The sequence below is a fragment of the Gorilla gorilla genome, chromosome 6, assembly GCF_029281585.2.
Source record: "Gorilla gorilla gorilla isolate KB3781 chromosome 6, NHGRI_mGorGor1-v2.1_pri, whole genome shotgun sequence".
Taxonomy (NCBI): Eukaryota; Metazoa; Chordata; class Mammalia; order Primates; family Hominidae; genus Gorilla; species Gorilla gorilla.
The window spans coordinates 159,627,338-159,653,535 of record NC_073230.2 but is presented as its reverse complement, the minus strand read 5'-3'; the positions used below and the strand labels follow the sequence as shown (position 1 = coordinate 159,653,535).

Here is a 26,198-nt window from a genome sequence, read left to right as displayed (position 1 = left end):
TTCTGTGCCCGGCACTGTGCTAAGTGCTTCACTTGTATATTTTGTTCACTCCTCACAATGACCCTGTCAGGGTCATCAGATTACATATGAAGAAGTGAGAACCGGTTGGGCGCGGTGGCTCACGCCTGTAATCCCAGCACTTTGGGAGGCCGAGGCAGGCAGATCACGAGGTCAGGAGATCAAGACCATCCTGGCTAATATGGTGAAACCCTGTCTCTACTAAAAACACAAAAAAATTAGCCAAGCATGGTGGCGGGCGCCTGTAGTCCCAGCTACTTGGGAGGCTGAGGCAGGAGAATGGCGTGAATCCGGGGGTGGAGCCTGCAGTGAGCCGAGACTGTGCCACTGCACTCCATCCTGGGCAACAGAGTGAGAATCCATCTCAAAAAGAAAAAAAAAAAAAAAAGAAATGAGGACCAAGATCTCAACCCACCCTGGCAGTGCTTTCAGAGCTGCACAGCCCTACCACACTATACTGCCCTTGCTGTGCAGACACAGATATGAAAAGCCCTGGCTGTGCCCTGGGGGGCATGAACTAGAGTGAGTAGAGTCAGATGTCCTCAAGTAAGGGTCAAGTAAACAAGTAAGGGTCATAAAAGGGCCAGGTGCAGAGAGCGAGGTATGTACAGGGCATGGAGGAGGGAGTGGTCCAGTCACCCAGGGTGGGGCAGTGGTTTGGGAAATGTTTCCCAGAGCAGGTGGCCTTTGTACTGGGTCTAATGAGGCTGACAAGGGTGACTGATTCTTTGTGAGGGGAACAGATGCTAGTGGTGAGGTTATTACAGGCCAAAGGAACAACCTCAGCAGCAGGTTCGGAAGCACAAAGATTGACCCCCACTCTCAGCATTGGACATATATCATCTAGGCAGAAAGTCAACAAAGAGACATTAGATTTAAACTGCACTATAGACAAAGGGACCTAACAATTTGCAGAACATTCTATCCAACAACTGCAGAATATACATTCCTCTCATCAGCACGTGGTACATTCTCCAGGATAGACCACATGTTAGGCTTCAAAATAAGCCTCAACAAATTTCCCAAAATCATATCAATTATCTTCTTAGAGCACAATGGAATAAAATTAGAAATCAGTACAAAGAGGGAACGTTGGAAACTACACAAATACATGGAAATTAGACAACATGTTCCTGAATGACCATTGGGTCAATAAGAAATTAAGATGGAAATAAAAACAGTTCCGTGAAAGAAATGAAAATGGAAACACAACATACCAAAACCTGTGAGAAAAGTAAAAGCAGTGCTAAGAGGGAAATTTATAGCAATAAATGGTTCCATCAAAAAGTAGAAATATTAAAATTAACAATCTAACAATGCAAGGTGAAGGGGCAAGTGAGCAAGAAGTGAGATAAGGAGTAGAGGTTGAGCAGCCAAAACAAAAGTGAGATTAGCTGGGCGTGGTGGTGGGTGCCTGTAATCCCAGCTACTCTGGAGGCTGAGGCAGGGGAATTGCTTGAACCAGGGAGGTGGAAGTTGCAGTGAGCCAAGATCATGCCACTGCACTCCAGCCTGGGAGACAGAGCAAGACTCTGTCTCAAAAAAAAAAAAAAAAAAAAAAAAAAAAGAAAGAAAAAAAAGATAATACACCATGATTAAGTGAGATTTATGCCAGGGATGGAAAGATGGTTCAACCCATATACAAATCAATAAATGTGATACATCACATCAACAGAATGAAGGACAAAACCATATGATCATCTCAATAAATGCAGAAACAGTATTTGATAAAATTTCTGATAAAAATTTTTGATAAAAATTGATACAATTTACATAAAAACTCTCAACAAACTAGCTATAAAAGGAACATACTTAAAATAACAAAGACCATATATGACAAGCCTATATGAATGAAACATGTCATTTGCAGCAACATGGATGGAACTGGAGGCCATTATCTTAAGTGAAATAAGTCAGGCACAAAAAGGCAAATATCACACATTCTCACTTATATGTGGGAGCTAAAAAATTTGATCATATGGAGGTAGAGAGTGGAAAGATAGAGAACAGAGATGGAGGTAGAGAGTGGAAAGATAAAGAACAGAGACTGGGAAGTGTGAGTCTGGGGAAAGGGGGAGGATGAAGATGAGGCAGGATAGTTAGTCAAGGAAGTTACTATGCCCTTGGGATGTGGCAACCTTGGTGACCTCATAGTCACCACAGTAAGCCCCAGCATTCGCACTGCAGTCAAGCTCATTCAGCAAAGTTGCCTCCAGTAGGGAATTTCCCCTGTAGAGAGCATGCACATTTTGATTTTACCTGTCCTCAGACTGACCCTTTGCTCATTATAATAATAAAAAACACCCCTGGTTGGAGATTTAGGGTGCTAATGACACATGCAATGTATGAACAAGCATGTACAGGTACTGCGCACCCATCCTAGAACATGCTTCCTAGCAACACAGTTTCCCACCCCCTCCTGAATAATCAGGTAAGCCTTCGATAAAGGGAGTCTCCCTCAAGTGGGTCTTTGCTATCTCATTCTCATAGGCAGCCCACCCTGAATCCCTCTTGGGGCATCCTGTCTATTCTGCACCTAACTTTCAGGGTATTCTTCCTCCTTTGCAATAAATTGCTCTACGCTGCATCTCCTTTGCTGTGTGTCTCCTGTTTAAATTCCTTTAAACTAGGAAGACAAGAACTGAGGTTTCACAGCAGCCATCAACAAAGAGAAGTGGGTTAAAGCATATAAATATACAGTTAGATAGAAGGAATAAATTCAATGTTTGATAGCAGAGGAGGGTGACCATACTTAACAAAATGTATTGTACTTGGGTGATGGACACCTGGAATACCCTGGCTTGATCACTATACATTACACATAAGCAACAAGTTTTCTCATGTACCCCATAGATTTGTACAAAAACAAAAAAGCACAAAAACTGGAAGCAGTCTGGAGTCTGTCAACAGGAGAATGGATGAATAAGGAAACTATCTGATTGTGGCCTATTTGATGGAATATTACTCTGCAATAAAAAGGAACAGACTGAGACTGATACACGCAGCATGGATGAGTCTTCATGACATTGTGTCAAGTAAGAGAAGTCAGATTCAAAAGATGAAGTCCTTTCCTGAGCACTTACTACATGCCAGACACCATACCAGGTATTTGCAAGATAACGCCATCTATAGGAAGTTCTGAAGAGGCAAAAAGAACAGTGGCTGGCTCTAGGGGGTGAGGGTGAGAGTGGAACAGACTGGGAAGGGGCATGAGAATGTTCTGGGGGTGATGGTAACGCTATCTTGCTGGGAGTTTGGGTCACACAAATATATGCATTTGTAAAAACTCATTAGATGTGCATGTGGTAGGCTGAATAATTGCTCTCCAAGAGGGTCACATCCTGATTCCTGGAAGCTGTGAATATGTTGTTTCACATGGCAAAAAGGACTCTGCAGATGCGATTAAACTAAGAATCTTGAGATGGGAGATTATCCTGCGTTACCCATGTGGAACTGATGTAATCACAGTCTTTATAAGAAGAAGGCAGGGGATCAGAGTGAGTAGGAGAGGTAACTATGAAAGCAAGAGGTTGGTGATGTGAGGAAGGGGTCATGAGCCAAGGAATGCTTTCGAAGGTGAAAAAGGCAAGGAAACAGATTGTCCCTTCAGAGATACCAGAAGAAGCCAGCCCTGATTACACCTTGACTTTGGCCCAGCCAGACTGATTTTGGACTTCCAAGAGAATAAATGTATGTCATTTAAAGACACTAAGTATGTGGTGATTTGTTACCATAGCAAGGATACTAATACACTGCCTCTAATATTTGTGCATTTCATTGTATGTTAATTTTACATACAATGGGAAAAAATTTCATTATATGTTAATTTTACATACAAAAGAAAAAAAGAACTGGAAACAAACTTGGAACTCTAGTTAATAATATGCCTGCTGAAGCATTTAGGGGTAAGTATGCAGATATCTACTACTTACTTTGAAATGCACAAAAATGGGATGGATAAATGAATTGATACATGATAAAGCAAATACAGGAAAATATTAATTTTAGTGTCTAGATAGAGAGGTATTCACTTGTAAATTTTTAAAATTTTATTTTTGAAAATTTTCATAGTAAAATGTTGAAGGGAAAAAAGCAGAGGCTTGATCCTCGATGGTGTTTAGGAATTGTGAGTAGTTCTGCAAAGTTAGGTTGTCTGTACTGGGGTAAGAGTAGTTGGCTCAGCCAGTCAGAATGCTGGAGGAGTAGGGAAGGAGACGTGGAGGGAATTTAGACGTTATCCTGAAGGCAACGAGGAGCCAGTGCAATGCTTTAAACAGGGAGGAACAGAACAGGATTTGCGTTTTCAACTCTCACTGCACAAGTCATACCTCCGACTGAATTCTTTGAACAGCTGCTTACTTGATTTGAATGCAGGTCATTCGAAGAGAAGTTAGGGCTTTAGTCCTTTACAATTCAGCTTTAGTCAAAGGGGTTCCTCTCTCTGTGTTTGCCTCATCATTGGTAGTAGGGGACAAACCTGGAGGTTCTCCCATCAACAGGTACAGATTTGAAAGCTGAGAGTTTGTAGGAAAAGGGCAGTTAATTCTAGTCTCATCTTTAAGGCTTACCTGTTCTTGGGGGTAAACTACATGAAGGACAAAAATATAAAATCTTTTTATAGAACAAGTAACTGAGGTGAACCAGGAGTCAGAAAGTCTGGATTCAAATCTCAGTTATGACATTTTCTAGCTGTGTGGCCTTGGACAAATTCTGAACTTCTCTGAGCCTTAGTTTCCTAGTTCAAAAATGGGGAAAACACTAGTCAGGGCCTCATAGGGTTGCTGTGAGGATTCTAATAAATGAGGTCAAAGTATTCACCATGAAGTACCTCGTATATTGCCTGCCATGTAGTCAGTACTCAAGAAATGTTCAGCATTTTCATTATTGTTCATTGACCTACTTCTCAACAGAAAGCACGGAAGCAGAAGCTTAGCATACTCCTCGCTTATACCATTCCTCCCCTATCATGAAAATGATGATCAACTGCATGCCTTTAGTCTAGACAATTCTGAGCTTCAGACCCATATCCCCATTTTCCTCATGGGCATTTTTCTTTGCCTAGCCCACAGGTACCTCAAACTCAACAAATTCCAGGAAGAACATATTGCCCCTCCCTTATCATGGGAATGCCACCATAAACCCACGAATGCTCCAGCCAGGCATCTGAGAGTCCTGCCAGACTCATATTTCTTCCCCTCCCAGTCACACCCAATGCCCCAGCAAGTTCTATTTCCTGAGAATTCCTTCACCTATCTCCTGCATTCCATTTCCTCCTGTATTATTTTGGATTGTGCTTTTGCTATGTTTTACCTAAATTCCTGCAGTAGACTCCTACTGGCTTTCCTGCTCCCAAACTTGTCTCCTCCAAATATAGCCTGTCTGCCTCTGCTAGAATGACCTTTCCACAGTGGGAATCTGGCCATTTGCCACCCTGCCAAAGTCCTCCAGAGGCCGCCTACTGGGACATGTTGGCTTCTGTGTACCTCTAGGGTCTGACCTCTCATCAGTCTCAGCAATGCCAGCCTACCTAGGCTCCTATCTCGGCACACACCCCTTGCCTGGAACACTCTGCCCCTTCTGACCTTTGCCTGGCTGCTGCTGACTCTCTGATGCCTCCCTTGATCATCTTCCTCTCTCCGCCGTGCCCCTACCTGGAGCTGACCTCCATCATAGCCCTGGCCTCCCAAGATATCCACAGACTGTAACCTGTGCCTCTTATCTCTGCATGGCCAGTGCTTAGCACAGTAGCTGGCAATTGTAGGTACTCTATGGTGAATGCAGTTGATACCAGGATCAAAGGAGAGTAAAGTTGAAGAAAAAGAAAAGTCAGTTAGGGTTCTGCTAGGAAATGGCATTCTCAGAAGGAGGAATATCGAGTTTAAAAAAGGGACTATTTACAAAGATGAGGCAGGGGCAAGGACATCACCAGAGGAGGTGAAGCACCTTGAAGCTAAGAGCAGTTGGAAGCCATTTTCACCCCTAGGTAGGTGAGAAGAGGCAAGGAGAGGGCATGGCTAATAGATCGGGGGAGGCTTGCAGGACACAGTCACCTGACCAAATCGGTGGCTTTTGGCAGAACAGTGCTAAGCCAGGCTGTGATCTGGCACAGAGGAAGCCAGGGGAACAGATACTTCGGTCTCATTCCTTTCTTTTGTTTTTGTCTTCAGGGCTGGCCACATACTCTGTTGGGAAGAAGGCTCAAAAATGAATCCTCTCAAGCAGACCCGCTTTGGTTTCCACCCCTCTATTCTGAGAACCCAAGCTCAACCCATGTGTTCTGCCTTCAGGCAGAAAATGTCAGAATCATAGGGAAGACTAAGCTGAAAAAAGAATTTGGAGTTCCAAAGGAATTCTGTGCCACCTGCCGTCCGGCAATTCCCTTTGCCAGGTAATGGCATGACAGTAAAGACGCACTCTGTTCTGAATAGGCAGAGAACCGGCTTGGCCCAGGACTTAGGTCGAGGTGGGTAATGTTCGAAAAGACCCATTTGCTAGGGCATCTCAGGGAAGGCACAGAAGCCTTTGCAGGCGAGGCTGCAGGGAGAAGAAAACGCACGGGAGGCAGTCCTGATTCCAAGGGGTTACAATTGGTTGGGGAGGCAAGGCAGCCACAAAGAAAGCACAGCATGTTCGGGCCAGGTGGGTGCTTCCTTAGGACAGCACTGCCTATTTGGGAAACAGTTGTAGAAACAGATGGGACAATCCTTGTCCATCGAGATGGGGTCAGAGTGACTGCACAAAAACATGGCTACCCCGAGTTACCACAGCTGTCAACACTTGCCCTCCTTCCATGCCCACCAGGCAGGGTGGAGGAGCTTGTTCTTTCTGCAGCCTGACGCAGGAGAGGAGGTAAAGCAGATGGCTCCCAGAGGCCGCCCTTGTAGGTCCTAGTGCAGCAGGGTGACGCTGGGCCAGGAGGGCCCCGGGAGTGGGGTGGGGGAGGGCCACTGGGTGGAGGTGCCCTTCAGGGCTGCAGCTCGTGGCGCCGGCTCCAGTTCCACTTCGGCTCCCGACCCTCAATTCCCATCTGCAGCCTGGGGACCTCGGCCTTCTCCCCAGCCACGTTGCTGGCTGGCCCTGTCTTCCCAAGGTCAAGTTAAAGGACCAAGGTGTGTAAGGTCACGTCTTCCCAGTCAGGGAGCCGTCATATCTTGGTATCCAATGGACAACCTGCCTGCCGCTCACTCTCTGACAGCCAATGATGAGGGAGCTGTGTGCTAAGCCCCGCCTCCCCACCCCATGAGTGCGCACAGCGCCACCTCGTGTCCCAGTAGCGCAGCTTTGGGGAGTTTGGAAACACTCCTGGTTTGGGGTTCACTCAGCAAATATTTAATGTGTGTGTGCTGTGGCCAGGTAAAATGCCAGGTACTATCTTCCTCTACATGGCAGGGACAGACATGTGTTCCTCAAGCTCACTGGGGATAGCACCACCTTTCTAAAGTTCCTCTCATCTGTTGCCTGGCCTCCAAACCCAGTGGTCCTTCATTAATTCAGCTGTGGCGTGGGAGTTCATACTCTCAGCTTCCTTTACTGCGTTTCCTACTGTTTCTGGCTTGAAGTTGTTAAAGCCAAAATAAAAAAGTAGAGACTGAGCTCTAAATTTAACCGTTTATTTGGGAAGAAAGGATTGCCACTTGGGACACACATGCACACCGTAAGAACAAAGAGAAGGCTGGAGGTTTTACCGAATGTTACCCATTGCTCTTTGAGAAAGTTCATTGGCACTAATAAGGTTCTAGGGAGCTGGCAAGTTCCAACTGGTGGGCAATGGCATTGGGCAAAATTAGTCCTAGAGTTGCAGCAAGTTATCTCGGCAGAGTAGATAAAACTGGTCTCAGGTTACAACAGTTGGTTTCAGCAGTTAGACATGCGGAGAATTACATTCTTGGAGCAATGCTATCTTTCCTGAGTGCTTTTCCCCCTGGCTTTTTGACTTTGTTTTAGTTGAGTATGACAAAAATGACCCAATTCATTTGATCAACTTTCGCAAACATTTCTGCAACTTGCGGCATCCCTGATGTTGGTTTTATTTTGTTCTTCTTGAAAGTGTTACCAGATGGTGCTGTGCAGCTCCAGGCTGTTGGTGTCCTGACCGAAGAATTGGACGAGATACACACAGATAGCAAAGCAGCAAAAGTGTATGATGCATAGTATTACACTCTCGGAGAGGGGAGAGTGGACTGACCTCTGCGAAATGAGATCAACGTCAATTTGGTGTACTTTGAATTCTTTTATATATTTTTTCTCTTCCGTGGCCAAGACTGCCTGATCTCTAGCCAGTGTCTGCCTTTTGATGGACAGGTGGGCTGCTTAGTTATTTAATACTTTGGCCCGTGTGCGCTTGTGACTTCTTGCGAGTCACCTCCCTCCCATAATTTTAAGTACGTGCATAATATGCAGTCCATATGCATGAACCTTAAGTAGCTAATTACCATACGGGAACATTTTAAGGATACGTTTTCTGTCTAACGTGCATGCTCATCTCTGAGGAGCTGCCCCTGACAGGTTTGGTCCAGATCTAGCCGGCCATGTGGGCTCCTTACTCACTTTTTTAAAATCTCACTTTTGTTTTGGCTGCTCAGCCTCTGCTTCGTATCTCACTTCTTGCTCACTCGTCCCTTCACCTTGCTTCTGCTCTCATGCTCTCACTCATTCTTCCTGTATCCAGTCTCTGGTTCCCTCTCTACCATCTCCTGCCTCAAAAGTGCTGCTCAGCATATAATTTCTCTTTGTTAAGTTGTGGTTCTTGATTTTGGGAAATGAGTTACCATCTTGCTGAACTTCTTAACTAGAGAATACTGTTGGGATGTGTCTACATCTATGTGACACTACTGGGATCCCTTGAATCCTATTTAGAGTCTAAAAGAGGGACATTGTTACTTAAAGGCGGTGGCCATTTAGCTGTCCCTCTTAGATTTGGTTCATATAATTTCTGATTTTCATGTCAGATTATAATCTGTAAACTCCTACTCAGGTCACTGCACCACTTTGATGGAATTTCCATTCCCTTTGTCCTCAAGATTTGTCTAAAGATATTTGACTTTGACAGAATTTTGGGTTCTTCAGTTTTCTTTTTAATTATAAAATATACATACAAATGAACATTAAGCATATATAGTTGTGTGAGTAATTATAAAACAAACTTAATGTATCACCAAATCAAAGAATAGCTCATTGCCCCAGAAGCAACCCCAATCCCCTAATAACAACCCCTCCCTTTCTCCCTCTCTCCAGAAACGAGCCATATAATAACTCTTGTGCAAATTACTTTTTTGCTTTTCTCTAGATTTTTTTCCTTTTTCGTAGGCATTCCTGAAGGATATAAGTTGGTTTTTGTCTGTTTTGAACTTTCTATAAACAGGGTCTTACTGAAGATAATTTTTTTGTCTTATATATTTTTCTTAATTTTATGTAGTTGTAGGTTGTTCATTAGTGTGTAATTTTCTACTCTGGGAATTTGCAACAATGGGTGTATCCATTCTAATGATGATGGATATTAGTCTTGTTTCTAGTTTGGGGATATTATGAACAATGTATTTATAATCCTTTCTGCACACATGATCTTGGTAATTTGTGTATCTGGGTGTATACCTTGAAATGCAATGGTGGAGTCATAAGTCATATATTTCAACTTTGCTAGTTCATGCCTGTTTTTCAAAGTGGTTATACCAGTTTACATTTCTGCCAGCAGTGTACAAGAGTTCCCATTGCTCCACATCCTAACCAACACTTGGTATTGCCAGACTTTAATTTTTGTGGAATATTGTGGATTTAGTTCATGTTATCTTATTGAGGTTTTAATTTGACTACCTGGTTTATTGATGAGGTTGAACACATTTCCACTATTTATTGGCCATTTGGGCTTCCTCTTATGTACAGTGTCAGATCTTTGGCAATTTTTTCTGTTGGGTTGTCCGCCTTAATGATTTTTAAGAATTCTTCATGTGAAATTGCTGGCACTTGACCATTTTTGACTTACAAAAAATGGCAGTTTCATATGATTCAGTTTAACACCTTCTGGATATTGGTGCTTTGTTAATTATGTGTTGACTAATATTTTATCAGATTATGTGGCTTATCTTTTCATTTCCTTCCTTCGTTTTTTGAGAATCAGAAAGTTTTAACATTAGTGGATTTGGACTTATCAGTCCTTTTCTTTATGGCTGGTGCTTTTTATGTCTTGTTTGAGAAATCCTTGTCTTTGAGGCTAAAGGTGACCAGATTGTGCTGGGGGACTGGGGCTGCATTCTCAGGGCATTCTACTTTGGGCCCTGGGTCACATTGCCTCTGCTGGGGAGGAGGCAGGTTTCTCTGTGCCCCTAGCCTTGACTGGGTCGGGGAGGGAGGAGAGGCCACTCCTGGGCTCTTTGTAGGGTAGCACTCATGTTTTCAAGAAGATCCTTTCCTGCAGATTGTTTCCACACTGTTCTTTCAAGTGCAGAGGGTCTTCCTAATGAATCGGCAGCCCTGCATCTCACTGGGCCAGGGTTGGGGCAGGAGTAGGCCAGCATCACGGTGGATGTTCAGCTAGGGTGGGCTGTGACGGGGGCCCCAGCTCAGAACTGGAAATCCTGTTTCCTGAATTGTGTGTCCTAGCCGATGAGGTGGGACAAGGAGAAACTGGCTGAAGACAGTGAAACAGTAGGAAAAACCCTGCCTGCCCTGTAACTCTGGGGCCTGGGGGATGTAATGGTGTGATTCTGACTAGTTGGCTGGAGCAGAGCAGGTAGCCTGGGGCGCGCCAGACGAAGACTGGAAAATGTCATGGCTTTTTGGCCCTCACTCCTCAGCGTCACTGTGGGTTGGGGGAGGCAGGGGACTGTCCAACCTGTTCACAGTTCCCTTTCCAGTGCTGACAGTGCCTGCCACATGAGAGATATTAATACACATTTGTTCAATTAATGAATTAATATTTTTCAAAGAATGGCATGAAAGAGTTAATGTTTTCTTTTCTATTTCTTTCCCTGGGGAAAACTTTTTGTAGCCCCTAGGCGGCAGAATTAATCACATCTAGCTGGCTTGTGATACGGAACCAGGCTTTTGAATTTAAAATTAATCTTGTTCTAATTCTGTTTTTGAACTTGTTAATCATTAAGGTCCTAAGAAACATTGGCAGAGTAAAACTGAAATAAAGACCTGGTAAATTACTTTCTCAGGCTAAAGAAGGTATGAATTTTTCTTCTAAGTGCTTCTAAATCAGTCCTTTAATGGTTAGGTTGGATGTAAATTCTTACCATTCTTCACTCAGATAAATGAATGTCAACCCAGTTTTTCCTTCTGCTGGAAAATGGTCTTTTACTCTCAGAATCTGGCAACCTCCTTTGTGTCTCGTGTCTGGAGGATCAGAGTCTGGGAAAGCAGCTCCCCTCCACCCCACTTCTCAGGCCTTCTCCCAGCTTCCCTGTTTCTCTCTCTGCAGCCACCCATCTTCTCTCCCTGCAGCCACCCTGCCCCCTCCCAAACTGCCTCGGAAAGTCCCATGTCTCCGGTTTTCTCTTCTGTAGGAAATCAGATGTCATGCCACCGCAACCTTTCATTCAAAATAAAAATTCAAAAGCAATTTGTGTATTTGAAAACACATCTAAACCACAGGCTTGAAGTTCCTGTTTTGATGGGGAAAATGAATATTCCCATCTGGAGATAACTTTGGGATGTTGAGATAGAGACAGGCAAATTCATCTCAAACTCATTATTATTTTAGATTCTTATCATTATCAATTATCATTATAGCAAAACTCATCATTTTTTCTGTGTACAATTTGTGAATTTTAACTTATGTACAGATTCATGTAACCAACACCATGATCAGGATAAAGAACGGTATTGTCACCCCGCAAATCTTCCTTGGGCGGTCCCTTTTTCAGTCACATGCCAGCCCTAACCACGGGGAACCAATTGAGTTGTTTTCCATCACTATAATTTTTCCATTTTGAGAATATCATATCAGTGGAATCATGCAGTACGTAACCTTCGGGGACTGGCCTCTTTACCTCAGCATAATGATGTTAAGATTATAATCTGTAAACTCCTACTCAGGTGACTGCACCACTTTGATGGAATTTCCATTCCCTTTGTCCTCAAGATTCATCTAAAGATATTTGACTTTGACAGGATTTTGGGTTCTTCAGTTTTCTTTTTAATTATAAAATATACACACAAATGAACATTAAGCATATATAGTTGTGTGAATAATTATAAAACAAACTTAATGTATCACCAAATCAAGGAATAGCTCATTGTCCCAGAAACACCCCCAACCCCCACATCATTCATGTGATTGTGTGTATCAATAGTTTATTGCTTTTATTGCTGGTAGTATTCCAATGTATGGATGTTCCTACAGTTTATCCATTCACCCATGCAAGGACATTTGTGTTGCTTCCAGTTTTTTGGTAATTATAAATGGAGCTGCTATAAACATTCACATACAGATTTTTGTGTAAACATGAGCTTTAATTTTTTAGGGTAAATATCATGGAGTGTGATCACTGAGTCACAAGATGTAGGGTTAAATTTGGAAGAAGCTGCCAAAGCATTTTCTAGAGTGACTGTACCATTTTGCATTCTGGCCAACATCTGGTATTGTCTGTGTTTTCTATTTGACCTGCTCTAATTTGTGTGTAGCGGCATCTGATCATGGTTTTGATTTGTATTTACTTAATGCCTAGTGGTGGTGATCATTTTTTCATGTAGTTATTTGTCATCCGTGTATCTTCTTCGGGAAAGTGTCTAAGTCTTGCTCATTTCTAAAACTTGGGTTGCTTGCTTTCTGTTGAGTTTTGAGAGTTCTTTATACATTCTGGTTAAGTTCTTAACCAGATATATGGTTTGCAAATTTTTTTTCCTTGCATATAGTTTGTCTTTTAATAAAGTATTTTGTAGACCAACAATTATTAATTTTGATGCAGTCAAATTTATCACTTTTTTTATTTTGTGAACTGTATTTTAGTGTCATGTCTGAGAACTTTTTGCCTAACCTCAGGTCAGGAAGATATTTCTCCTGTGTTTTCTTCTACACGTTTTATGGATTCATGTTCTACATTTAGGTCTATTATGCCTTCTATGTTAATTTTTCTGTACGCTGTGAGATTGATGTCAAGGTTAATTTTTTGCATATAGATGTCCAGTTGTTCCAACACCATTAGTGTTGTTGTCTTTCCTTATCAACTCCAGGACACACAATTTGGGAAACAGGTTTTCCAGCTCTGAGCTGGAGTCAACCCCTGTTCACATTAGTTGAAAAGACTATCCTTTCTCCATTGAATTGCTTTGGTACCTTTATCAAAAATCACTTGGCCATGTTTGTGTGACTATTTCAAGACTTTCTTTCTACCCTGTTCTACTGATGGATGTGTGTCTCTCTCCACCAGTACCACAATGTGTTGATTGCTGTAGCTTTATAGCAATTCCTAAAACATCCAATTTTATTCTTTGTCTTCAAAATTCTTTCAGCTGTTGTGGTTTATTTGCCTTTTCATATTCATTTCAAAATCAGCTCCCCCCTTTCTCTCTTTCTATCTCTCTCTCTCTATGTTTATATGTATATTTATATATACATAAAATTTCTGCTGGGATTTTGGTTTGAATTGTGCTAAATTTATAGGAAACTTTGGGGAGAATTGACATCTTTACTATGTTTAGTCTCCCAACCTGTGAACACAGTATGTATCTCATTTAGTAAGGTCTTATTTGATACCTGTCCTTAACATTTTGTCGTTTTCATCATACAGATCCAATAATATTTTGTTAGACTTACATCTAAGTATTTAATTTTTTGGAGCAGTGGTAAATATATTTTAATGTTGCTCACCAATTGTACATTGTGAATATATTCAAGTACAGTTGTTTTTTGTGTGTTGACTTGTATCCTGTGACTTTGATAAAGTCACTTATTAGCCACAGGGCTTTGTGTGTGTGTGTGTGTGTGTGTGTGTGTGTGTGTGCGCAAATTCCTTGGGATTTTTTGTATAGGCAATTATTGTCACCTAAAATAGGGACAGTTTTTCTTTTCCCTGTTTAATCTATATGCCTTTTTCATTTCTTGCCTTACTGTACTGGCTAGGACTTCCAGTATAATATTGATTGGAAGTGGTGGGAGGACTCTTTTTTTTCTTTTTCTCTATCTTAGGGACAAAGCATTCTGTTTTTCACCATTAAGTATAATGTCGACTGCAGGATTTTGGTAGATGCTGTTTATCAACTTGAGGAAGTTTCTGTCTATGTCTAGTTTACTGAGACTTTTTAAAAAAAATCATATTTTGATGCTGAATTTTGTCAAATGATTTTTCTGCATCAATTGATACGATCATGTGGTCTTTCTTCTTTATACTTTTCATGGGGGATGGTCTGTAGTTTTTCTTATTTTTACTGTCTGATTTTGGTCTCAGGATGATGTTGAGCCCATAAAATAAGTTTGGAAGTTCTCCTCTTCTATTTTCTGGAAGAGATTATGTAGAACTAGTGTTATTTCTTCTTTAACTATTTGGTAGAATTATCCAGTAAAACCATCCAGGCCAGGAGATTTCTTTTTCAGAAGATTTTTCGCTATAAATTCAATTTCTTTAATAGATGTAGCACCATTCATGTCAGCTAATTCATATTGGATAAGTTGGTATTTCATGGGTTTTGAGGAATGAGTTTATTTCATCTAAGTGGTTGACCTTCCACATATAGAGTTGTTCATAATATTCCCATATTATCCTTTTAGTGTATGTGGGGCTTGTAGTGATATCCCCCCATTTCATTCTGGATATTGGTAATTTGTGTAGTTTTTCTTATTTTCTTTTTTTCTCTTTTTGGACAGAGTCTCACTCTGTTGCCAGGCTGGAGTGCAGTGGTGCGATTGTGGGACTTACTGCAGCCTCAACCTCCTGGGCTCAGGTGATCCTCCCACCTCAGCCTCCAGAGTAATTGGGACTATAGGTGTGCACCACCATGTCTAGCTAATTTTTGTATTTTTTGTAGAGGTGGGGTTTTGCCACGTTACCCAGGCTGGTCTCAAACTCCTGGGCTCAAGCGATCCACCCACCTTGGCCTCTCAAAGTCCTCGGATTACAGGCAAGAGCCACCATGCCTGGCCAGTTTCTCTTATTATTATAATTTTTTGACACTCTTACTAGAGGTGTATCAATCTTTTCAACAAACCTGCATTTAGTTTCATTGATTTCCCTAATTTTTCTGTTTAATCAATTTATCTTCTTTATAATTTTCTTTCTTCTATTTTGCTTTGAGTCAATTTTGAGTTTATTTTGCTCTTTTTTTAGTTTCTTAAGATAAAATTTTAGATTATTGAGCTAAGAACTTTCTTATTCTTTTCTCATACAAGTACTTAATGCTATGAATTTACCTCTAAGCACTTCTTTAGCTGTATTCTACAAATTTTGTTAGGAAAAAATTTCATTTTTGTTCTGTTCAACATATTTTCTAATTCCCTTGAGATTTATTTGATCCATGAGTGATTTAGAAATATGTTGTTTAGTTTTCAAGTGTTTGGAGATTTTCCCATTACTTTTCATTTGTTGATTTATAGTGCATTATGGTTAAGGGATACACCGAAGATATGGTCTATCTTGATGAATGTTCCATGAGCACTTGAAAAGAATGTGTATTCTGATATTGTTGTGGATTGTATTATAAAGGTAATGAGATCCAGTTGTTGATGATGTGGTTCAGCTCTTCTATATCCTTGCTAATTTCTGTACACTCATTCTATCTATTACTGAGCGAGGAATGTTGTGTCTCCAGCTATAACTGTGGATTTGACAACTTCTCCTTTCAGTTCTATCCACAGTTGTTCCATGTACTTGGAAGCTCTGTTGCTAAGTGCATGCACATTTAGGATGATTCTTTTTGAGGTGAAAATTTATTAATTAGAGTTATGTCTGGCAGCGAGTGCCAGAATATGTAAACGAACCCAAGCTTTTTTCACACATCAACATCTAGGCAGGCAGCCCAGGATTAGTATGTTGTGCATAGGTCACACTCTGTCCTGTTGCTCTTCAATGAATGGATACTATTCCTAAATCACGTCATGGCCCAAGATAGCTTGCTCTAGATCCACGTTTTTGTTTTTTTTTTTGTTTTTTTTTTTAGACGGAGTTTCGCTCTTGTTGCCTAGGCTGGAGTGCAATGGTGTGATCTCGGCTCACTGCAACCTCCGCCTCCCGGGTTCAAGCGATTCTCTTGCCTCAGCCTCCCGAGTAGCTGGGATTATAGGCATGAGCCACCAAGCCTGGCTAATTTTGTATGTTTTTTTTTCTCTTTTTTTTTTGAGATGGAGTCTCGCTCTGTCACCCAGGCGGGAGAGCAATGGCGCAATCTTGGCTCACTGCAAGCTCCGCCTCCCGGGTTCACGCCATTCTCTTGCCTCTGCCTCCGGAGTAGCTGGGACTACAGGCGCCCGCCACCACGCCCGGATAATTTTTTTGTAATTTTTAGTAGAGATGGGGTTTCACCATGTTAGCCAGGATGGTCTCGATCTCCTGACCTCGTGATCCACCTTCCTCAGCCTCCCAAAGTGCTGTGATTACAGGTGTGAGCCACCGTGCCGGTCCGGTCCGCGTTTTAAGTGAAACTCTTCATTCAAAACAGTTTTTTTCCATCAGCTTGGCTGGTAGCTACTATCCACAGCAGCTAACAGAGGTCTGGACAAAAGAGCAGCAGGACATCCACCTGCATGGGTCCCTTTGGGGAAGCCTTGCCATAGGGCTCAGATTTCAGGCATGGCTTCAATGACACAACCACAATGTGAAAATTTAAGAGATTTTAGTACTTGCAGACCCTGGGGGCTACACGGCATGCCTGGAGGTCAGGCAGCACAGGCAGAGACAGAGAGAAAAGGATCCCTTTATTGGGTCCAGGGCATTATTTAAATAGGTTTCCCACAGGGAGTTTTAGTTGGTGGATTTAGAGCAAGCAGGCCTGAGTTCCAGGAGCATGCAGAGGTGGTCACTGCAGCATGTCCGCACAGTCGATACAGGGTGTGGGCGTCAGCAGGGCCAGTGGAACAGGGTGTATCCAGTTGACCCATAGTGAGCTGGTCACCAGGAGGCAGTTGTATAAGGCAGCTATCTGGATTGACCACACAGGAGAACTGGGATCAAGTGTAGAACTGGAAACTGTATCGAGGGTAACTGAGCTCTGTTGCTGGTATGGGAAAGTCCAGTTAATATTGAAAATTAATGCTGAGACAAATAAAATTATAAGCATTCATTATACTGCTGCTATCACACCTGCACTCCAAGCGTCAAAAGAGATCATGGGGGCAAAGGGCATCTCTCTCTTAAAGGATGTTCCCAGGACACACACGCACTATTTCCTCTTAAATCTTATTGCTTAGAATTAAGTCGCCAAAGGAGACTGGGAAATCTAGTCTCCATTCCAAGAAGCTATATGCCCAGTTTTTTTTCCGAGGGACCTATTACAAGAAATAAAGGAAGAAAGAATGAAAATTGGGGAACACCACCAGTCTCTGCCAAAGGCCACTTCATGCACCTTCTGTGGTGTCTGCGTAGTCAGTCACACTGATGATGTATATAGCTCTGGTTTTCCGCATGCCCATTCTAGAAGTTTGACCAAAGGAGATTATATTCCCATTTGGGGACTCTGTTATACTTCCTTTGAAGTAGGGAGGAGAGAGGATTTGGGGATTGGTGAGTACTTTCTGTTCTCCCCAATTTTTTTTGTTAGTAATCCACATTTATTTGAGTAATTCGTACTGTAGGGTGTCCAGTTTTTAGACACTTCTATATTTATATGTATCATTTGATCCTCACATTAGCCTTGGGTTTTAGATATAATTATCCACATTTTACAAATACAAAGACTGTTGCTCAGGAGGTATTGTAGGTAGGTCAAGGAGCTAGGAAGTGGCAGTGCTGAGATTTGTGCTCATGTCTCTGACTGCAAGCTCAGAGCTCTTACAGAGCACCATGCCAGCTTTATTCCCCCTGTTGTCCTTGGGACAGCTTTGCCAATTGGGGCCATAGTCTGGTTTGACTCCCTGCTTTGTCTAACTATTTATTTGGATTTCGGGGGACATGGAAATTTTCTTTGACATTCTTGATTTTTTTTGTGGTGTTTGGTGAATTTTTTTATTACTATACTTTAAGTTCTAGGGTACATGTGCACAATGTGCAGGTTTGTTGCATAGGTATACATGTGCCATGTTGGTTTGCTGCGCCCATTAACTCGTCATTTACATTAGGTATTTCTCCTAATGCTATCCCTCCCCCAGCCCCACACCTCATGATAGGCCCTGGTGTGTGATGTTCCCTGCCCTGTGTCCAAATGTTCTCATTGTTAAATTCCCACCTATGAGTGAGAACATGCGGTGTTTGGTTTTCTGTCCTGATAGTTTTCTCAGAATGATGGTTTCCAGCTTCATCCATGTCCCTGCAAAGGACATGAACTCATCTGTTTTTATGGCTGCATAGTATTCCATGGTGTATATGTGCCACATTTTCTCAACCCAGTCTATCATTGATGGACATTTGGGTTGGTTCCAAGTGTTTGCTATTGTGAATAGTGCCGCAATAAACATACGTGTGCATATGTCTTTATAGTAGCATGATTTATAGTCCTTTGGGTATATACCCAGTAATGGGATCGCTGGGTCAAATGGTATTTCTAGTTCTAGATCCTTGAGGAATCACCACACTGTCTTCCACAATGGTTGAACTAGTTTACACTCCCACCAACAGTGTAAAAGTGTTCCTATTTCTCCACACCCTCTCCAGCATCTGTTGTTTCCTGACTTTTTAATGACGACCATTCTATCTGGTGTGAGATGGTATCTCACTGTGGTTTTGATTTGCATTTCTCTGATGACCAGTGATGATGAGCATTTTTTCATGTGTCTGTTGGCTGCATAAATATCTTCTTTTGAGAAGGGTCTGTTCATATCCTTTGCCCACTTTTTGATGGGGTTGTTTTTTTCATGTAAATTTGTTTAAGTTCTTTAAAGATTCTGGATATTAGCCTTTTGTGAGATGGGTAGATTGCAAAATTTTTCTCCCATTCTGTAGGTTGCCTGTTCACTCTGATGGTAGTTTCTTTTGCTGTGCAGAAGCTCTTTTGTTTAATTAGATCCCATTTGTCAATTTTGGCTTTTGTTGCCATTGCTTTTGGTGCTTTAGTCTTGAAGTCCTTGCCCATGCCTATGTCCTGAATGGTATTGCCTAGGTTTTCTTCTAGGGTTTTTATGGTTTTAGGTCTATCATTTAAGTCTTTAATCCATCTTGAATTAATTTTTGTATAAGGCATAAGGAAGGGATCCAGTTTCAGCTTTCTACATATGGCTAGCCAGTTTTCCCAGCACCATTTATTAAATAGGGAATCCTTTCCCCATTGCTTGTTTTTGTCAGGTTTGTCAAGGATCAGATGGTTGTAGATGTGTGGTGTTATTTCTGAGGACTCTGTTCTGTTCCCTTGGTCTATATCTCTGTTTTGGTACCAGTACCATGCTGTTTTGGTTGCTGTAGTCTTTTAGTATAGTTTGAAGTGAGGTAGTGTGATGCCTCCAGCTTTGTTCTTTTGGCTTAGGATTGACTTGGTTATGCGGGCTCTTTTTTGGTTCCATATGAACTTTAAAGTAGTTTTTTCCAATTCTATGGAGAAAATCATTGGCAGCTTGATGGGAATGGCATTGAATCTGTAAATTATCTTGGGCAGTATGGCCATTTTCACGATATTGATTCTTCCCATCCATGAGCAGGGAATGTTCTTCCATTTGTTTGTGACCTCCTTTATTTTGTTGAGCAGTGGTTTGTAGTTCTCCTTGAAGAGGTCCTTCACATCCCTTGTAAGTTGCATTCCTAGGTATTTTATTCTCTTTGTAGCGATTGTGAATGGGAGTTCACTCATGATTTGGCTCTCTGTTTTTCTGTTATTCGTGTATAGGAATGCTTGTGATTTTTGCACACTGATTTTGTATCCTGAGACTTTGCTGAAGTTGCTTATCAGCTTGAGGAGATTTTGGGCTGAGACGTTGGGGTTTTCTAAATATACAATCATGTCATCTGCAAACAGGGATAATTTGACTTCCTCTTTTCCTAATTGAATACCCTTTATTTCTTTCTCTTGCCTGATTGCCCTGGCCAGAATTTCCAACACTATGTTGAATAGGAGTGGTGAGAGAGGGCATCCCTATCTTGCGCTAGTTTTCAAGGGAATGCTTCCAGTTTTTGCCCATTCAGTATGATATTGGCTGTGGGTTTGTCATAAATAGCTCTTACTATTTTGAGATACGTTCCATCAATACCTAGTTTTTTAAGAGTCTTTAGCATGAAGGCTGTTGAATTTTGTTGAAGGCCTTTTCTGCATCTATTGAGATAATCGTGGTTTTTTACCTTGGTTCTGTTTATGTGATGGATTATGTTTATTGATTTGCATATTTTGAACCAGCCTTGCATCCCAGGGATGAAGCCGACTTGATTGTGGTGGATAAGCTTTGTGATGTGCTGCTGGATTCAGTTTGCCAGTATTTTATCGAGGATTTTTGCATCAATGTTTATCAGGGATATTGGTCTCAAATTCTCTTTTTTTGTTGTGTCTCTGTCAGGCTTTGGTATCAGAGTGATGCTGGCCTCATAACATGAGTTAGGGAGGATTCCCTCTTTTTCTATTGATTGGAATAGTTTCAGAAGAAATGGTACCAGCTCCTCTTTGTACCTCTGGTAGAATTCAGCTGTGAATCTGTCCGGTTGTGGACTGTTTTTGGTTGGTAGGCTATTGATTATTGCCTCAATTTCAGAGCCTGTTATTGGTCTATTCAGAGATTCAACTTCTTCCTGGTTTAATCTTGGGACAGTGTATGTGTCCAGGAATTTATCCGTTTCTTCTAGATTTTCTAGTTTATTTGCATAGAGGTATTTATAGTATTCTCTGATGGTAGTTTGTATTTCTGTGGGATCGGTGGTGATATCCCCTTTATCATTTTTTGTTGCGTCTATTTGATTCTTCTCTCTTTTCTTCTTTATTAGTCTTACTAGCGGTCTATCAATTTTGTTGATCTTTTCAAAAAACCAGCTCCTGGATTCATTGATTTTTTGAAGGGTTTTTTTTGTGTCTATATCTCCTTCTGTTCTGCTCTGATCTTAGTTATTTCTTGCCTTCTACCAGCTTTTGAATTTGTTTGCTCTTGCTTCTCTGGTTCTTTTAATTGTGATGTTAGGGTGTCAATTTTAGATCTTTCTTGCTTTCTCTTGTGGGCATTTAGTGTTATAAATTTCCCTCTACACACTGCTTTAAATGTGTCCCAGAGATGCTGGTACACTGTGTCTTTGTTCTCATTGGTTTCAAAGAACATCTTTATTTCTGCCTTCATTTTGTTATTTACCCAGTAGTTTCAGGAGCAGGTTGTTCAGTTTCCATGTAGTTGTGTGGTTTTGAGGGAGTTTCTTAATCCTGAGTTCTAACTTGATTGCACTGTGGTCTGAGAGACAGGTTGCTGTGATTTCTGTTCTTTTACATTTGGTGAGGAGTGCTTTACTTCCAACTATGTGGTCAATTTCGGAATAAGTGCGATGTGGTGCTGAGAAGAATGTATATTCTGTTGATTTGGGGTGGAGGGTTCTGTAGATGTCTGTTAGGTCTGCTTGGTGCAGAGCTGAGTTCAAGTCCTGGATATCATTGTTAACCTTCTGTCTTGTTGATCTGTCTAATATTGACAGTAGGGTGTTAAAGTCTCCCATTATTATTGTGTAGGCATCTAAGTCTCTTTGTAGGTCTCTAAGGACTTGCTTTATGAATCTGGGTGCTCCTGTATTGGGTGCATATATATTTAGGATAGTTAGCCCTTCTTGTTGAGTTGATCCCTTTACCATTATGTAATGGCCTTCTTTGTCTCTTTTGATCTTTGTTGGTTTAAAGTCTGTTTTGTCAGAGACTAGGATTGCAACTTCTGCTTTTTTTTTTTTTTTGCTTTCCCTTTGCTTGGTAGATCTTCCTTCATCTCTTTATTTTGAGCCTATGTGTGTCTCTGCATGTGAGATGGGTCTCCTGAATATAGCACACTGATGGGTCTTGACTCTTTATCCAATTTGCCAGTCTGTGTCTTTTAATTGGGGCATTAAGCTCATTTACATTTAAGGTTAATATTGTTATGTATGAATTTGATCCTGACATTATGACGTTATCTGGTTGTTTTGCCAGTTAGTTGATGCAGTTTCTTCATAGCATCAATGGTCTTTACAATTTGGCATGTTTTTGCAGTGGCTGGTACTGGTTGTTCCTTTCCGTGTTTCGTGCTTTCTTCAGGAGCTCTTGTAAGGCAGGCCTGGTGGTGACAAAATCTCTCAGCATTTGCTTGTCTGTAAAGGATTTTATTTCTCCTTGACTGATAAAGCTTAGTTTGGCAAGATATGAAATTCTGTGTTGAAAATTCTTTTCTTTAAGAATGTTGAATATAGTCCCCCACTCTCTTCTGGCCTGTAGAGTTTCTGCCGAGAGATCCACCGTTAGTCTGATGGGCTTCCCTTTGTGGGTAACCTGACCTTTCTCTTTGGCTGCGCTCAACATTTTTTCCTTCATTTCAACCTTGGTGAATCTGACAATTATGTGTCTTGGGGTTGCTCTTCCCAAGGATTATCTTTGTGGTGTTCTCTGTATTTCCTGAATTTGAATGTTGGCCTGCTTTGCTAGGCTGGGGAAGTTCTCCTAGATAATATCCTGAAGAGTGTTTTCCAATGTGGTTCCATTCTCCCCGTCACTTTCAGGTACGCCAATCAAATGTAGATTTGGTCTTTTCACATAGTCCCATATTTCTTGGAGGCTTTGTTTGTTTCTTTTTACTCTTTTCCCTCTAAACTTCTCTTCTCGCTTTATTTCATTAATTTGATCTTCAATCACTGATACCCTTTCTTCCACTTGATCAAATCGGCTACTGAAGCTTGTGCATGCTTCACGTAGTTCTCGTGCCATGGTTTTCAGCTCCGTTATGTCATTTAAGCTCTTCTCTACACTGTTTATTCTAGTTAGCCATTTGTCTAATCTTTTTTCAAGGTTTTTAGCTTCCTTGCGATGAATTCGAACATCCTCCTTTAGCTCAGAGAAGTTTGTTATTACTGACCTTCTGAAGCCTATCTGTCATCTCATCAAAGTCATTCTCTATCCAGCTTTGTTCCATTGCTGGCGAGGAGCTGCGATCCTTTGGAGGAGAAGAGGCGCTCTGGTATTTAGAATTTTCAGCTTTTCTGCTCTGGTTTCTCTCCATTTTTGTGGTTTTATCTACCTTTGGTCTTTGATGTTGGTGACCTACAGATGGGGTTCTGGTGTGGATGTCCTTTTTGTTGATGTTGATGCTATTCCTTTCTGTTTGTTAGTTTTCCTTCTAACAGTCAGGTCCCTCAGCTGCAGGTCTGTTGGAGTTTGCTGGAGGTCCACTCCAGACCTTGTTTGCCTAGGTATCACCAGCAGAGGCTGCAGAACAGGAAATATTGCAGAACAGCAAATGTTGCTGCCTGATCCTTCCTCCGGTAGCTTTGTCCCAGAGGGGCACCTGCCTGTACGAGGTGTCAGTCGGCCCCTACTGGGAGGTGTCTCCCAGTTAGGCCACACAGGGGTCAGGGACCCACTTGAGGAAGCAGTCTGTCAGTTCTCAGAGCTCAAACGCTGTGCTGGGAGAACCACTGCTCTCTTCACAGCTGTCAGACAGGGAGGTTTAAGTCTGCAGAAGTTTCTGCTGCCTTTTGTTCAGCTATGCCCTGCCCCCAGAGGTGGAGTCAACAGAGAAAGCAGGCCTTGCTGAGCTGCGGTGGACTCTGCCCAGTTCAAGCTTCCCCAGCTGCTTTGTTTACCTACTCAAGCCTCAGCAATGGCGGACGTCCCTCCCCCTGCCAGGCTGCTGCCTTGCAGGTTGATCTCAGACTGCTGTGCTAGCAGTGAGCAAGGCTCTGTGGGCGTGGGACCCTCCAAGCCAGGCATGGGATATAATCTCCTGCTGTGCTGTTTGCTAAGACTGTTGGAAAAGCACAGTATTTAGGCGGGAATGTACTGTTTTTCCAGGTATAGTCTGTCATGGCTTCCCTTGGCTAGGAAAGGAAAATCCTAGCCAAGCGCAAGGATTGCGCTTCCCTGGTGAGGCAATGCCCTGCCCTGCTTCGGCTCACCCTCTGTGGGCTGCACCCACTGTCCAACCAGTCCCAATGAGATGAGGCAGGTACCTCAGTTGGAAATGCAGAAATCACCCATCTTCTGCGATGATCACGTTGGGAACTGCAGACCGGAGCTGTTCCTATTTGGCTATCTTGGAACACACCAACATTCTTGATTTTTTGATCTTCTGTATGAAGTTGAGAATTGGCCAATCACATACTAAGAAAACTCTGGTGAGATTTTGATTTGGATTGCACTGAATTTATGCATCAATTTGGAGGGAGATGCCATCTTTACAAAATGGAGTCCTCTCACCTGTGAACATAGTATGTGTCTTTTTTATTTAATTTAGGTATTCATTAATGTTTTTCAATAAAGTTTTATGATTTTCTTTACCAGTCTTCAATATCTAGATTTATTTCTAAGTACCTTATAGTTTTGTTGCTACTGTAAATTAAAAAAAATTTTTTTTCCTTAAAAAAAGCCAGCAAGGCATTTATTTTTGTCATATAGAGCTGTTCAAAGGTAAGTATCCAGGATTCATTGGGCATATTCAATTAACGTCGTTGAGGGTCCAGCCTCCTTAGTCTTTTGTATCATTTCCAACCTCTGACTATTACCCGCTTAGCCATAAGATGGCTCCTCCAGTGCCAGGTTTGGGGTCCTGATTGCTGGGAGAAGGGGAGGAAGCAGGGAGCAGAAAGTAGGGAAACCAACCAATTCTTTCTGTTCCCAGTGAATTCTCTTGACTTCTCATTGGCTGAGAGTGTGGGTCACTGCAATCCTCAGTTGCAAGGAAGGCTTGTAGTAGCGACTTAAAAACAAAACAAAACTGGATTTCTATTAGTAAGGAAGAGAGAATGACGATTGGATTGACCGTGAGTGGCCTCTTTGTCTCTGGCAATGCTCTTGAATACAGTCATACTAATTTGGTTGTTATATCTTTTTTCCCCATCCTTTTACTATCTTTCTGTATCTTTGCTTTAGTTGTGTTTTGTGTAACTAGCATATGGATGAGTTTTATAAAAATACAGTCTGTCTATCTGGTTCAAATGGACTATTTTATCCATTTATATTTATTGCAGTTACTCATAAACTTAATTTATAATCATCATCTTTTTTTTTTGCTTTCTATTTATTTGTCTCACTTTAAAAAATATAGTCATGCAGATCATTTAAGGGTTTAGTTGAAGGTAAATTTCTCCAGCAGAATTTGCATTTGTTTCTGACAAGTGTCAGGGGTCACTACCATCTGGAGAACCTTTAAATTATTTTCTCAGGGTTTGGGGGTTTATCCAAGGAGTGGGAATTCCATCCATAAGTCCATGTTAGGGCCGGCTTGTATTCACGAATCTTCATCTGACTCCTTTCACCAAGAGTTTACTTGTCATCTCCCTCGAAGGAGTGGATTTTTTCCCAAATGTCCTCTGAAAGTGAAGATTTATACTGGGTCCTTCACTGTAACTCTCCAGCTTAAGTGGCTCTAGGCTTCATTTACTGTCTTTCACATAGTTATTAAGTGCAGTTTTGGGTTGCAAGAGGTTGGCAGATGCCCTTAGGGCAGTGTGCAAGAAAGAGTTAACACAGAGGGTCACCCTTTACAAGGTTTTGCTACCCTTGGCTGTCTTCTAGGAATTGGGCTTCTGGAATGTTCCTTGGCTGATAAGGTGGTTTTGTATGCCTGCATACTAAATTCCAGTCTATCAGCTTGCCTAGACTGTACAATGTGATTTCAGGTGGACACCTGCTTTTCCTCTGGGAGTCTGGAATTGCAGTAGCTGTGCAGGTGGAGGGAATGCCTATGTGGCCAGCTCTCAATAAAAACCCTGGTCTTTGAGTCTTAGGTGGGTTTCCCTGGGCAGAAACACTGCTGTGTTACTGTGTGGCCTCTCACTGTGGGAAGATATAGGAAGCCTGTGCCAGATTCTTCCAGAGTCCGCCTAATGTGTTCTTTCCCCACTTTGTGTATCCTTTTACTATAATATAACTTAGCCATGAACACAACTACATGCTGAGCCCTGTGGGTCCTTCAAGTGGAACACTGAGTATGTGGGTGGTTGTGGGACTGACACAGGCAGATACTGGCT

At 41.8% G+C, this 26,198-nt stretch overlaps 1 protein-coding gene across 1 annotated transcript in view; it reads left to right on the top strand.

Moving 5' to 3' along the window:
• The window catches only part of TMEM176B (transmembrane protein 176B), a 50,155-nt gene that overhangs the window by 9,624 nt on the left and 14,333 nt on the right, over positions 1-26,198 (top strand). The window lies entirely within an intron of this gene.